The sequence below is a fragment of the Equus quagga genome, chromosome 1, assembly GCF_021613505.1.
Source record: "Equus quagga isolate Etosha38 chromosome 1, UCLA_HA_Equagga_1.0, whole genome shotgun sequence".
Classification (NCBI taxonomy): Eukaryota; Metazoa; Chordata; class Mammalia; order Perissodactyla; family Equidae; genus Equus; species Equus quagga.
In genome coordinates this window covers 9,773,215-9,785,469 of record NC_060267.1, presented here as the reverse complement: position 1 = coordinate 9,785,469, position 12,255 = coordinate 9,773,215, and positions in this window count along the sequence as shown.

Here is a 12,255-nt window from a genome sequence, read left to right as displayed (position 1 = left end):
GAGTTCCATTTGAATATTTAGCAGAGCACTGGCAGCAGGTGTGTGGGAAGACAGTTGAGGCTGAGGAAAAGTCATTTGACAGTATCAGAGGGAAGAGTGAAAGGCACTCACACAGCGCTGTGGACGGCACCCGCTCGTCAGGCTGGACAAGCTCATAACTCATAGGGCAGTGGGTAAAGAACTCGGAAGGTGTCCTGCCTCATTAACGAGGAATAATTGACTAAATGCTATTCTGATACCATGTAGCACATCTTAATAGCAAGACTGGAAAGGATCAAATTGTTTCCAAGTAGCTTAGCTGCGTCCCAGAACAAAGTTTAATACTTGCAGGAAAACAAAAATATCCAGTCCCTGCCATGATAAAATCCATAATGTCTTGCATTAAAGGTCACCCATGATGCAAAGAAGCAGGAAAATACTACCAATAATGAGAAGAAAAATCAATTGGTTCAAAGTAACCCAGAATTGGAAAGCGATGACATTAGATAGTTATTACAATTGTATTGTGTGTGTTTAAAAAGTTGATTAGAGACTTGTAAGATACATACCCAAATCGGATTCCTAGAGAAGAAAACTACAATTTCTAAGAAAAATGCATGGGATAGAATTAACTTACACATTAGACATTGCAGAGGAAAGATTAGTGAAATTCAAAATACAGCAATAGAAACTATCCAAAATGAAAGACAGCGATAAAAAAGTACAAAATGATTGAATAGAGCATCGTTGAGCTACGGGACAACTTCAAGGAGTTTACTATAATGTGTAATTGGAGTCCCTGAAGGGGGACAGGCAGAATAAATATTTGAAGAAATAATGGCTGAAAAGTTTCCAAATTGATGAAAACTACAGATGTACAGATCCATAGAGCTCAACAAATCCTAAGCACAGACATATGAAGAAAACTATACCAAGCCATATCATAATGAGATTGCCCAACACTAGTAATAAAGAGAAAATCCTAAAAACAGCCTGAGGGAAAAAAGGCATGTTACATAAAAAGGAAAAAAAGATAAGAATACAGTAGATTTCTCTGAAAACAGTGTAAATCAGTGCAGCCACTGAAAAAGTGCAAGTCGATGGATGAAATAATACAATTTTAAACAAAATCTTCCAGAAAATTTAAATTTAAGAGGAGAGTACTTCCCAGCTCATTCTATAAGGGTATTATGATCCTGATTCCAAAACCAGACAGAGACATTATAAGGAAAGAAAACTACATATCATTACCCGACATGAGCACAAATTCTAAATGCAAAAATTCTTTAAAAAGTTTTAAATAAATCAAATCTTACAATTTATCAAAAGAATAATACATCACCAGAGTTTATCTCAACAATGCAGTGTTGGTTTAACATCTGAAAATTAATCAATGTGATTTATTAATTAACTAAAAACCATATAATTATCTCAACAGATGCAGAAAAAGCATTTAAAAAAATCCAACATTGATTCCTGATAATAATTCTCACGAAATCAGGTATAGAAGGGAGTGTCCTCAACTTGTTAAGGGCATCTCAGTACAACCTTCAGCTGATATTATCCTGGTGAAAGACTGAGAGCTTTTCCCCTAAGATCAGGAACAATACAAATATTTCCTCTCTTACGTCTTCTATTGAGTCCTGATCTGTAGCTTCTGGTCAATGTAAATGGCAAGAAAAAGAAATAAAAGACAACCAGATTGTAAAGGAGGAGGTAAACTGTCTTCATTTACAGTTGATATGATTGTCTATGTAGGCAATTAGATGGAATCTATCAAAAAAGCTACTACAATTAAGAAATAAGTTTAGTAAGATTGTAGGATACAAGACCAAGATTGTAGGACACAAAAACCAATTGTATTTCTATAAGCTAGTAACTAAAAATCAGAAGTTGAAATTAAGAAAACAGTGCCATTTATAATAGCATAAAATATGAAATAGGCATAAATCGAACAGTAATGTGGGAGATCTGTACACTGAAAACTTATGTAGTAATGATGAAGGAAAAAAAGACATAAATAAATAGAGAGATATACATATTAATGGGCCAGAAGACTCAGTGTTGTTAAGATGTCAGTTCTCCTCAAATTGATCTACAGATACAATGGAATCCCAATCAAAACTCCAGCAGACTACTTATTTAAAGAAATTGACAAGCTGATTATAACATTCATATAGATATGGAAAGGATCTAGAATTACTCAAACAACTTTGAAAAAGAAGCACAAAATTAGTAGACTTAAATGACCTGATCCCAAAACTTATAAAGCTGCAGAAATCAAGACAGTGTGGTATTGGTATCAAGACAGAAGTAGATCAATGGAACAGAATAGAGAGTCCAGATATTAACCCACACATATATGGTCAATTAATTTTCAACAAAGGTGCAAAGGCAAGCCAGTGGAGAAAGGATAATCTTTTTCAACAAATGGTGTTGGAGCAATTAGATATACATATGCAAAAAAAACCCCAAACCAACTTTGGTCTACACCTGGCACCAAATAAAAGACTCAAAATGGATTGTATTTCAAAATGTATAATCTAAAACTATGAATCTTCTAAAAGAAAATAAGAGAAAAATTTTGTGGCTTTGGATTAGGCAAAGTTTTCTTGGAAATGACACAAAGCAAAATGTATAAAAGAAAATACTGAGAAGTTGGACTTCATCAAAATTAAAAACTTCTGGTCTTTGAATGATAATTAAGAGAAGGAATGAAAAGACAACCCATGGACTCAGATAGCATATTTACCAAGTGTATTTCTGATAAAGGACTTTGATTCAGGATATGTGAAAGACTCTCAATACTCAATAGCGAGAAAACAATCCAATACAAATGGGCAAATGATTTGAACAGACACTTCACCAAAGAAGATATCACAGATGGCAAACAAGGACATTATAAGACGCTTGAAAGAGTCACTAAAGAAACACAAATTAAAGTCACAATAAGATTACAGCAGGGGCCTAGTAGAATGACTGAAATTAAAAAGACTGACCATACCAAGTGTTGGTCAGGATGTGGTAGGAATGCTCTCTGGAAACTGTTTGGCAGTTTCTTAGAAAGTTAAAATATAGAGCTACCATCTGCTGCAGCCATGCCAACCCTTAGGAATTTACCACACAGAAAAGCACATTGTCCAAATATCTACATGAGTATTTTTTTTTAACCAACTTTACCTATAATTGACAAAACCTAGAAAGAACCTCAATGTCCATTAACAGATAAATGGATAAACAAATTGTAGTGTATTCATATACTAGAAGATTACTCAGCAATAAAATGGTATGAACAATTGATAGATACGAGAACATAGATCAATCTTTAAATAATTGTGCTGAGTCAATGAAGCCAGGCAAGAAAGAGTAGATACTGTATATACTGTACTTACTGTGCCATATGATTCAATTTATATAAAACTCTAGAATTAAAGTTCAAGTTGAATATTGTTTCAAATATAATATTTAATTTATGATATTTACTAGGCATCTCTGTAATTCCTTAGCAAAAAAATATAATACTGATTTCTATTCTTAATATTATAAGAGCAAATTATTTGGGACTTAGGATCATTCTTAAACTGGCTTGAAAGAGTATTAAATAAATCTTTTTAGAATAAATATAAATCTTTTCAGAATCTTTGACTGAAATTAAGGAATGTGAAGTTGGAAATAGATTTTCCTAAAAACTCACAAAGATAGTTTATACCTCTGGCTTAAGTTGAATGTGTGGCGTAAAAATATCTGGTAAAGTTTCAACAGGAAATTGTATGGAATATGACTTCAGAGAGTTGTAATGAATTCAACATACTTTATCATTTTTTTGTTGAAATATAATTGACAAATTTCATTGTAGTATATCGAAGTGTACAATGTGATGATTTGACATATGCATACATTGTGAAAGGATTCCACCGTTAAATTAATTAACACATCCATCATCTCACATATTTACCTTTTTGTTTTGGTGTTGAGGACACTTAAGTTCTACTCTTAGCCAATTTTAATTATACAATGCAGTATTATCAGCTTTAGTCATCATGATATACATTAGACCCTCAGACCTTATTCATCTTATAGATAAAAGTTTTTACCCTCTTACCAACCTCTCCCTATTTCCTCCACCCCGCAGCTCTTGCTGGCATGCAACATTCTACTCTATTTCGAAGTTTGACTTTTCTTTTTTAGATTCCATGTGTAAGTGATACCCATGCAGTATGTGTCTTCCTCTGTCTGGCTTATTTCGCTTAACGTAATGCCTTCCAGGTTCATCCGTGTTGTTGCAAATAGCAGAATTTCCTTCTTTTTTTATGGCTAAAGAATATTCCATTGTATGTATGCATATGCGTGTGTGTGTGTGTGTGTATATATATATACACACACACATACACATGCCACTCTGTTGGATAAATCACTTACCTCTGTGTCATTAAGATTGCTTTCTGGAGATTTATCTTGTTCTTTCGTTTGGAACGTATTCCCTTGATTCTTCGTTTTCCTCACTCTCTGTGTTGGTTTCTGCAAATTAGATAAATGTAGGAGGTGAACCTTGTCAATCAGCCTGGCCCGAACTTCACGGTTGCCTCTCAGATCTTTGTGATTAACCAAACCATTGTCTTTGTTCTTAGGGGCTTTCTGTAGTCAAGGGTGTGCCAAGACCCATCAGTGTCCCCAAAGGGAGGATGGCAGTCTGCACCTCGATGCAGGTAGATTAGCAGCTTGACCCTCAGGCAGCAGTTGGGAAAGTACACAATCAAACCCCTTCTGGGGAGAAATGGGGAGAGGGGCATTTCTGCCTGCTCCGTCTCTGCTGAGCCGGGGAGTACAGCTGCAGGGGGTGCTCCTGCACCTTTGCAAAAACTGCTTCTTTTTTTGCTGTAGTCTTGTGGGACTTGTGAATACAAGCCCTGTTAGCTGTCAGACCTAGGTGATTAGGGAACACATCCCTCGGTGGCAGCCTTAAAAGCTGGTCTGCTAGATATGTGCACCAAACCCTTGGCTCCTCAGGCAGAAGCTGGGAGTTGGGTTCCCTTCTGATTGTATGGTGCTGCACTGGGGGTGAGGTTGATGGCGATGCTGTGTCTCAGCCTTTCTGACCCATTTTACTATAGGTATTTTCCCAGTGGCTGGATGTGTAGGTGTCGCTCAACTAGTTTTTGGATTTTCCGCAGAGGCAGCTGCTCTGTGTATATCTGTATATTTGGTATGTCCATGGGAGGGGGGAAATTCAGGAGTCTCCTATGTCACCATCTTGGTCCGGAGTCCATCTTTTTTTTCAAATTTATTTTTCTGAAGGAAACACAATGAGGAAAATGCAACTTGTGTCTTTCCATCACTTGTGAGCAAACTTGAGTTGAAAATGTGCTGTGGGGTCTCTGTGTCAATCCTTCAGAAGCTGTAGAGACTTGTCTAGACAGGAAGGATGTTCTGACAATGGAAAACTCTCCTAGGAATGTTTGCAAAGTGGGACTTCATTTTGGCATCAGCCTCTGCACAATTTCTAAAATATTTGAAACCAGATGTTATGATATTTTGATTTTTAAATGAAGAATAACTTCAAATGTATATCAGGGTGAATCTATTCCTGAGTCCAACAATATATCCCAGTATGTGACTTGTTAGAGATCATTGAGATACCTGGTACCTGAAACCTCAAAGAGGACACCTTAGTATGCATTCTATACTAGCATCTGTGTTTTCTAGTGAGATCATTGCACACATAGATTCTTCATGGAATTCGAGATCATTAGGAGGAACTCACTATGTTGTATATCCTCTTCAGAAATTCTGTGTTGTCCTGTTGTGAAACTTTTCAAATTTTGAATTTGTCAATAAATTTGCTATTGGCATACCTTGACTTTATGTATTTATTATTTATTTTAGACCAATAGATGGTACAAAAAGTATCTGGGTAAGGAGTAAGCCTCAAGAATGATGTGTAAACATTGACAATTAAGTTGAATACAATGCAAAAATGTTCTTTAAAAAATCTATAATGTTGCTCTGAATTTAGAAAAAATTTGATAATTAGTGCAGACAGATTATTTCCCAAATATGCATATACTCATGCTCTGTCCTCAGGATCTGAGTTGTGGATGCAATAGCCAGTTAAAAAGGGTGGTCATTACAGTATTTCAATTCCAAAAATAGTCTCAAACTAAAAATAAAAGGAAAAATTTGGTAATAGTTAGGCTGGTGCTAGCCAGAAAGAAAAAAGGCTTTCAATTTGGCTTTGTGGTGATGTATCTAACAGCAAAGATTTTCCTAATTTATAGTAAGGAACAAATTAGCAACAGTTCTTTGCGATGTGTTGGGAAAACGGCAGGTCTAATTTGAATATAATACCATATTTAATAGGATAGATTTGGTTAAGTAATCCTCTTGACGACAAGGTAGTCTTGAGCCAGCCATTTCAGTGAGAGCCAGTCTCACTCACCGATTATTGTTGTTGCTATCTATGAGGTCCTTTCTTTTAAACCTATTAAAAAGAAAGAAAGAAGATGGCTGATATTCACGAAAAGGATGTTTTCCTCTTTTTTTTTTTTACAAGTTTCAGTTTTGTTGAATTAGAGCAGCATGTGTAACTGTGTCTTTAGTCATTCATCTGAAAAAACTTCCACAATCGTACAACATGGAGATCATAGAACACGTCTACAAAGCTAATTAAATCAACCTGATGGGCTCCTCCAGCTGCTTGCTTTTTGTCGATGGCTTTCCAGTGCGGAAACCAAATGTGAGGTGGGGGATAATAAACCTCTTGCTTTCTCCACTGCCCGAACTCTCTCTCCTTTACAGATCTTTACGTATTTACCATCAAGCACAATTTCATCTATTCTTGCTCTATATTATCATCTACATTTAACACATTTTGAAGAATGTGTTTTAGGAAGGCAACCTTCTCTTCCCCAAACACTGTTTTATCCACTTTGATACAGTAATAGCTTAACTCTTAAACAGAAAGTGGAATAAGTCTTTTCTGCTGAAACTATGAGCCTGAAGAAAGAATGCAATTTCTATAGCATCGTTAATGTTTTAAAATGTTTTCATATCAGTTATCAATAGCCTGGCTGCAAATATTTAACGTGTGCTTATTGTTTTATTATTTCCACAATAATCCTATGAAGCATTACTATCTTCAGTTATCAAAAGAGGAGATCCAGGTAAGGAAGGTAGAGGGATTTCTGGGCAGAGAGAGCTGAGATTAATGTCCATTTCTTTGGATTTCCACCTTAGCTTTCTTTGCATTCAAGCAGAATGTTGGCTTTGGAAAGTAATTGGGGTCTTTTCATTAAGAGAATAAACTGCATTCTACTGGCTTTAAATAATTCCTTTCTATATTCAGTGGCCAGATATCTGTGAGCGACTTATGGTTAATTTCTTTTTTCTTTCTTCCTAACAAAGTTGGCTTCCCTCCAACACAAGAATGGAGTTCAGTTCATCTTGACTTATTTCTTTCAGAAGGAGGAATATTCTTCAGTTATGCACATGTAGCATTTGATGTCTTCACTCCTGTCCCTGAGAGTAGGGCTATCAGGACACCTCATGTAATTAAAGGCGGGGCAATTTGCCTTTGGTAAATAGAAGGTAAGTTCTTACCCAGCCACTCTGGTAAGTTCTTATTCTTTTAGAGAGGTATTGCATTGCAACCATGCATACATAACACATTACATACACATGCGCACACAGAGAAACTTGCAAAAGACAGATTGGGGTGGAAGCACACACGCCTCAAGTTTCATGGAAGTGTTTTCTATTTTGGAGCAGAGAAGTCCCATTCTTCTAAACCATCTGGCTCCTATTAGTGCAGGTTCTGCTGTCAGCGATTGCTTAAGTAGGGAGAGGCTACGCTTGTGTCACCCTAGGGAAGATTGTTATTCAGTGGCTAGATTGGTTTAAGTTTTTATTTATCTACTAGGATAAAATGGTGACACAAATAAATACTTTCTGAGTTAGAGATGATTCTTTTTCAGAGTTTCATCATATTCACTTAAATATAGCTTCATTGTTCATTTCCATCACAATCTTTATAAACTGAAAGTAGTTTAGTAGACTACCAAAGCAGCACAAGATAGGCATTTGACTGTTGACATGACTCCTGGAGGATAGCACTGTGAACATTTTTTGTTCAGATTCTCTGTTTGTTTTGTCAGAGTTGACACATTTGGTAGTTCCCTTTCCTCCATTTTGAGAAATAGTATTGTGTAGAAATTAGGAACCTGGACTCAGGAAACAGACCACCTGGGTTTGAATCCTAGCTCTGTTAGGTACCCACTGCGGGATCTTGAACAAGTCGCTTTGCCTCTCTGTACCTTAGAGCCGTCATCTGTGGAATGGAGATCTTATAATGCCTGACTCGTATTTGCTTGTGAGGATTAACTGCGTTAATCTACATTTGATGCTTAGATAGTGTCCGGTACTATCACAGCTACTGAGCTCTGAGTAAGTGTTAGCTGCTATTTTTTTATAAGGGAATATATAAAAATGACTTTAATGTTCTCTTTGAAACATACTTAATAATATTTCACCAAAGAAAATTTTGACTTATTAAGAATCATTGTCAGAGTTGCAAAGTATTTTTCATCTGTGTATTAAAAAAATGCAAATTCTTCTTAAGGCAACTCCAGTAATTGGATATTTTGAGACCAAGAAGGAAGTAAGGTTACTTTTATAACTAGACCCATTGGGGTTAGATGTAAATTCATTTCAAATTCTTTCAGAAAGTTCGACTTCCTCTCTTTTAGTTATTTTCTTCATGCTGTGAAGGGAATATTCCCTCAGGGGTTAGAGGGAAGAACTTTAATGGCCATCTTCTCCATTTCCTTGCCCCAATTTTATTTGGTCAGATAAAATCTCCTGGGAATCTTGGCCAATCTCTCTCTCTTTTTCTCTTTCTTTCTCTCTCTCTCTCCCTCTCTCACCTACCCTCCCTCCTGTCTCTCCCATCCTCTTTTCTCCCTCCCTCAGTTGTCTATAAAGCCCTTTCTTCATTTTGCTTGGTAAACTCTTACTCATTTACTTATTCTTTGAGGCGCAGCTCCGTTTTTACCTCTCACATAAAATCTTTCTCTAATCTTCCAGGAAGTGTTGATTTTTTCCCTTCTCTGTATCCTCACTGGACTTTGCTCATTAGCACTTATTATACTGTAATTATTACTTAATGTTTTTTTACTGTGCTTGACTGTGATTTTCTTGAGAATACCAACCACGTCTTACTGATCATTGTGTTGCCAGTATCAGGCATAGTGTCCACTACACATGAGGTAGTCAGTGCATATTTATGGTATAAATGAATCACGTAGAATATGTGCATCAAGATTTGGGCAGAGTTATTCCTGGAAACAACTGGAGAAGGTGTCTGCTCAGTAAATGTTATTTTTGAGATACCAAGGAACCCAGTCTCCTCAATTTGTCTTTACCACTGGCTTACTCCTGGCATCTGTAATTCCCTACTAGTGATCACTTAAAAGTCTTGGTACATTTTAATCTGGTTAAGACATTATCTTGTCTGGGATTAGTAAAAAGTAACAAACCCACAAGCCTCTTAGCAAGGATTAGCTTATCTGAGAGTGAAGAGATTGAGAAACAGAAATGGTGAATTGTGATGTCAATAGGCTCTAGTGTGTGGATTGCTAGAGGGGGCATTGATCAGTAAGACTGACCTGGGACACTGGAAACTTTGTGAGTAGGAGTCGGCGTGGAAGGGAGTCCAAATGTTGATAGGAATATCCTGAAGTCAGCTTAACATGTTCCAGTTCACTGAGTTTCCTGACTGAGTCCCAACGCTGAGAAGGGGGCACTCCAGGGGAGCACAGTGCCTGAGGCTGAGCGCCGCTCTCCTCCCTCACAGAGTGGAAAACCAGTCTCCTGTCTTCGAGCTCCCTGGGTTCAACGCAGTTACGCAGGACAGGGCTCTGCCTACTCTTAGCAAAATAAATAAGGTTCAATAAAAAATTTTCAATAATTCAGTCCAAGGCAGATCTCTCCCTTGTCATTTCTTGAATCCTTGCTCAGTAGAGTGGCTCAGGAAGTTCATCTATTCACACACAATTCATCACATGTGTTTATATTTCAAAAAGTTGCAGAGACAGGAATTATTGGCTTTACAAACCCTGTCTGTCTAGCTATTAAATCATTTGCAGACTGTCAAGCAGTTTTCATTTTGGAGGGGTCGGAAGGTCCCAGAAATGCATTGCCCCCATTTCCTCCACTGGAAAAATCTGTTGATATATGAAAAATAGGTGTTTAAATAAACTATCTGATTTTTCAAGAAATGACTCTAGACATTTCTGCCTTATGTGCAGTTGGGTAGGCTACCTCACACACAGCTTTGGAGCCAGATTTACACAGCATCTGAAAGATTCTCTGGCTAGAATTTAGCCACGTTTGGAAATTCTATGCACAGTTTTAAATGAGTACTCTCTCATTCCATGGCCAGTTTCAATAGCATTCAATACAGCATCTTCGATTTATCTTCTTCATAGCCACTTTCACAGATACAAACAACAGTGCCAAGACTGCCGTGACTCTGCAGTGCCAAGACTCTCCAGGATCTGATACATCAGAGCGAGAATTAATTTTCTTCGAGTGCCATTTTGATTATTCCATTTCTTTTATTTTTGTGGATGTGCAATGGTTCCTGCCTCGTGGTAAGTCCTCCCTTTAATTTTGCTCTTCAAGACTGGTCCTCAACACTGTAGACTACCTCTGGGCCACATCCTGTCTTGTACTGTCCATTCTACCCCAAAGGCAGCTACTTCCTGCTCCTCTTATCTTACTACCCCTGGAATTAGCTGTCGTGAGCCTTTGTCTCCTATTCTCATCTCTAGAAATTCTTCCCTTTATCTCAGCCAATGTTTCCTCCTTCCTATCAGACTTTTCTCTGGGGCACTGATCAGAATAACCTGTGGCTTTTCAGTATTTAATGCGTTTATGAAGAATTGCAATATAATCAGTTAAATCAATGAATTGATCAATTGTTTATTTATCGTGTGTTGTAGAGATTATAAAATAATTATAAAAGAATTCTTTGGCCTCAACTGTGATAAAATTAAGCATAAAGCACACTATTAAAATAAAACCCTAAATACTGTGGTGTAGAGACAGATAAAATATGATACAACCGTACAAATATAGTTTAAGAACAACGCTCCATGCCATGAGGCCTTTCAGTCTCTCAAGCACTTTCTTTCCATCAGATTCTTGATGTTCTTCCTTGAGTTAGCCTGGCCAGGGCTGACGACACTCTCGTTTTCTGAGCTGCCCAATACAGTAGCCATTAGCCACAGGTGGCTGATGGAGCACTTGAAATGTCACCAGTGTGACTGAGGAACAGAAATTTAATTTTATTTAATTCTAATTAATACAAATTTAGATTAAAAGCTAATATCCAATTCGTTTGGAACAACTTGGGTTTGTGAGTTTACTTTTCCACCTGTACATTTTAATTGATGTAAATATAGACCAGATATTACCTGTGAAAATTTAGTAACTGAACTGAGAGGTACTGTAAGGGTAAAATATGAAATGGATTGTGAAGACATCGTATGAAGAAAAGAATGTAAAATTTGTCATTAATTTTTATGTTGATTGTGTGTTGAAATGATGATATTTTGGATATCTAAGGTTAAATAAAATATATTCTTAAAATTTATTTGCTTTTATTTTACTTTTTGAAATATGACTACAATAAAATTTTAAATTACACATGTGAGTAGTAGTATATTTCTGTTGAATGGCACTGCTCTGGATAAATAAGATCTATTCTAGATTCCTCCACGTCTCTGGACCCCAGGGCCAGCTACCGGTGATGTTCCTTGGCTATTCAGGACTGTAGTGCGTTTTGGCCTTCTGCTGATCCTACCATATCAATGTGCAGTTTGAGGTCGTGTTTAAAAACATAGTCCTGGATTGCCATGTGCTGTTGGCGTGGGAGATAAACCTCTGCTCATACGGCCCATTGCCAATGGATATACCTTATCATTTCACTTTGGTGTTTGTCTCTTTACGTAGATATTTTTATTCCTTCTTGTCTACTCCCTTGTGTATTTGCTATAATGGCTTTTGCCTTTGTACTGGACTTTCTTCTCCTTCCTCAATCTTGTGTGAGAAAATTCATTTATTTTTGGCTTTCGCTTCTTGTTGCGATCGTGACGTTCTGGGAAAAGCTTACTTTAGTTTTTGGCTTTGACCCTTCTTCCCTGTTCTCTCCCTACCTTGTTCCAGGTAAACAAGAGGATCATGGGAGGTCTGGGGGGACCGTTCAGGTTCCATGTGCGT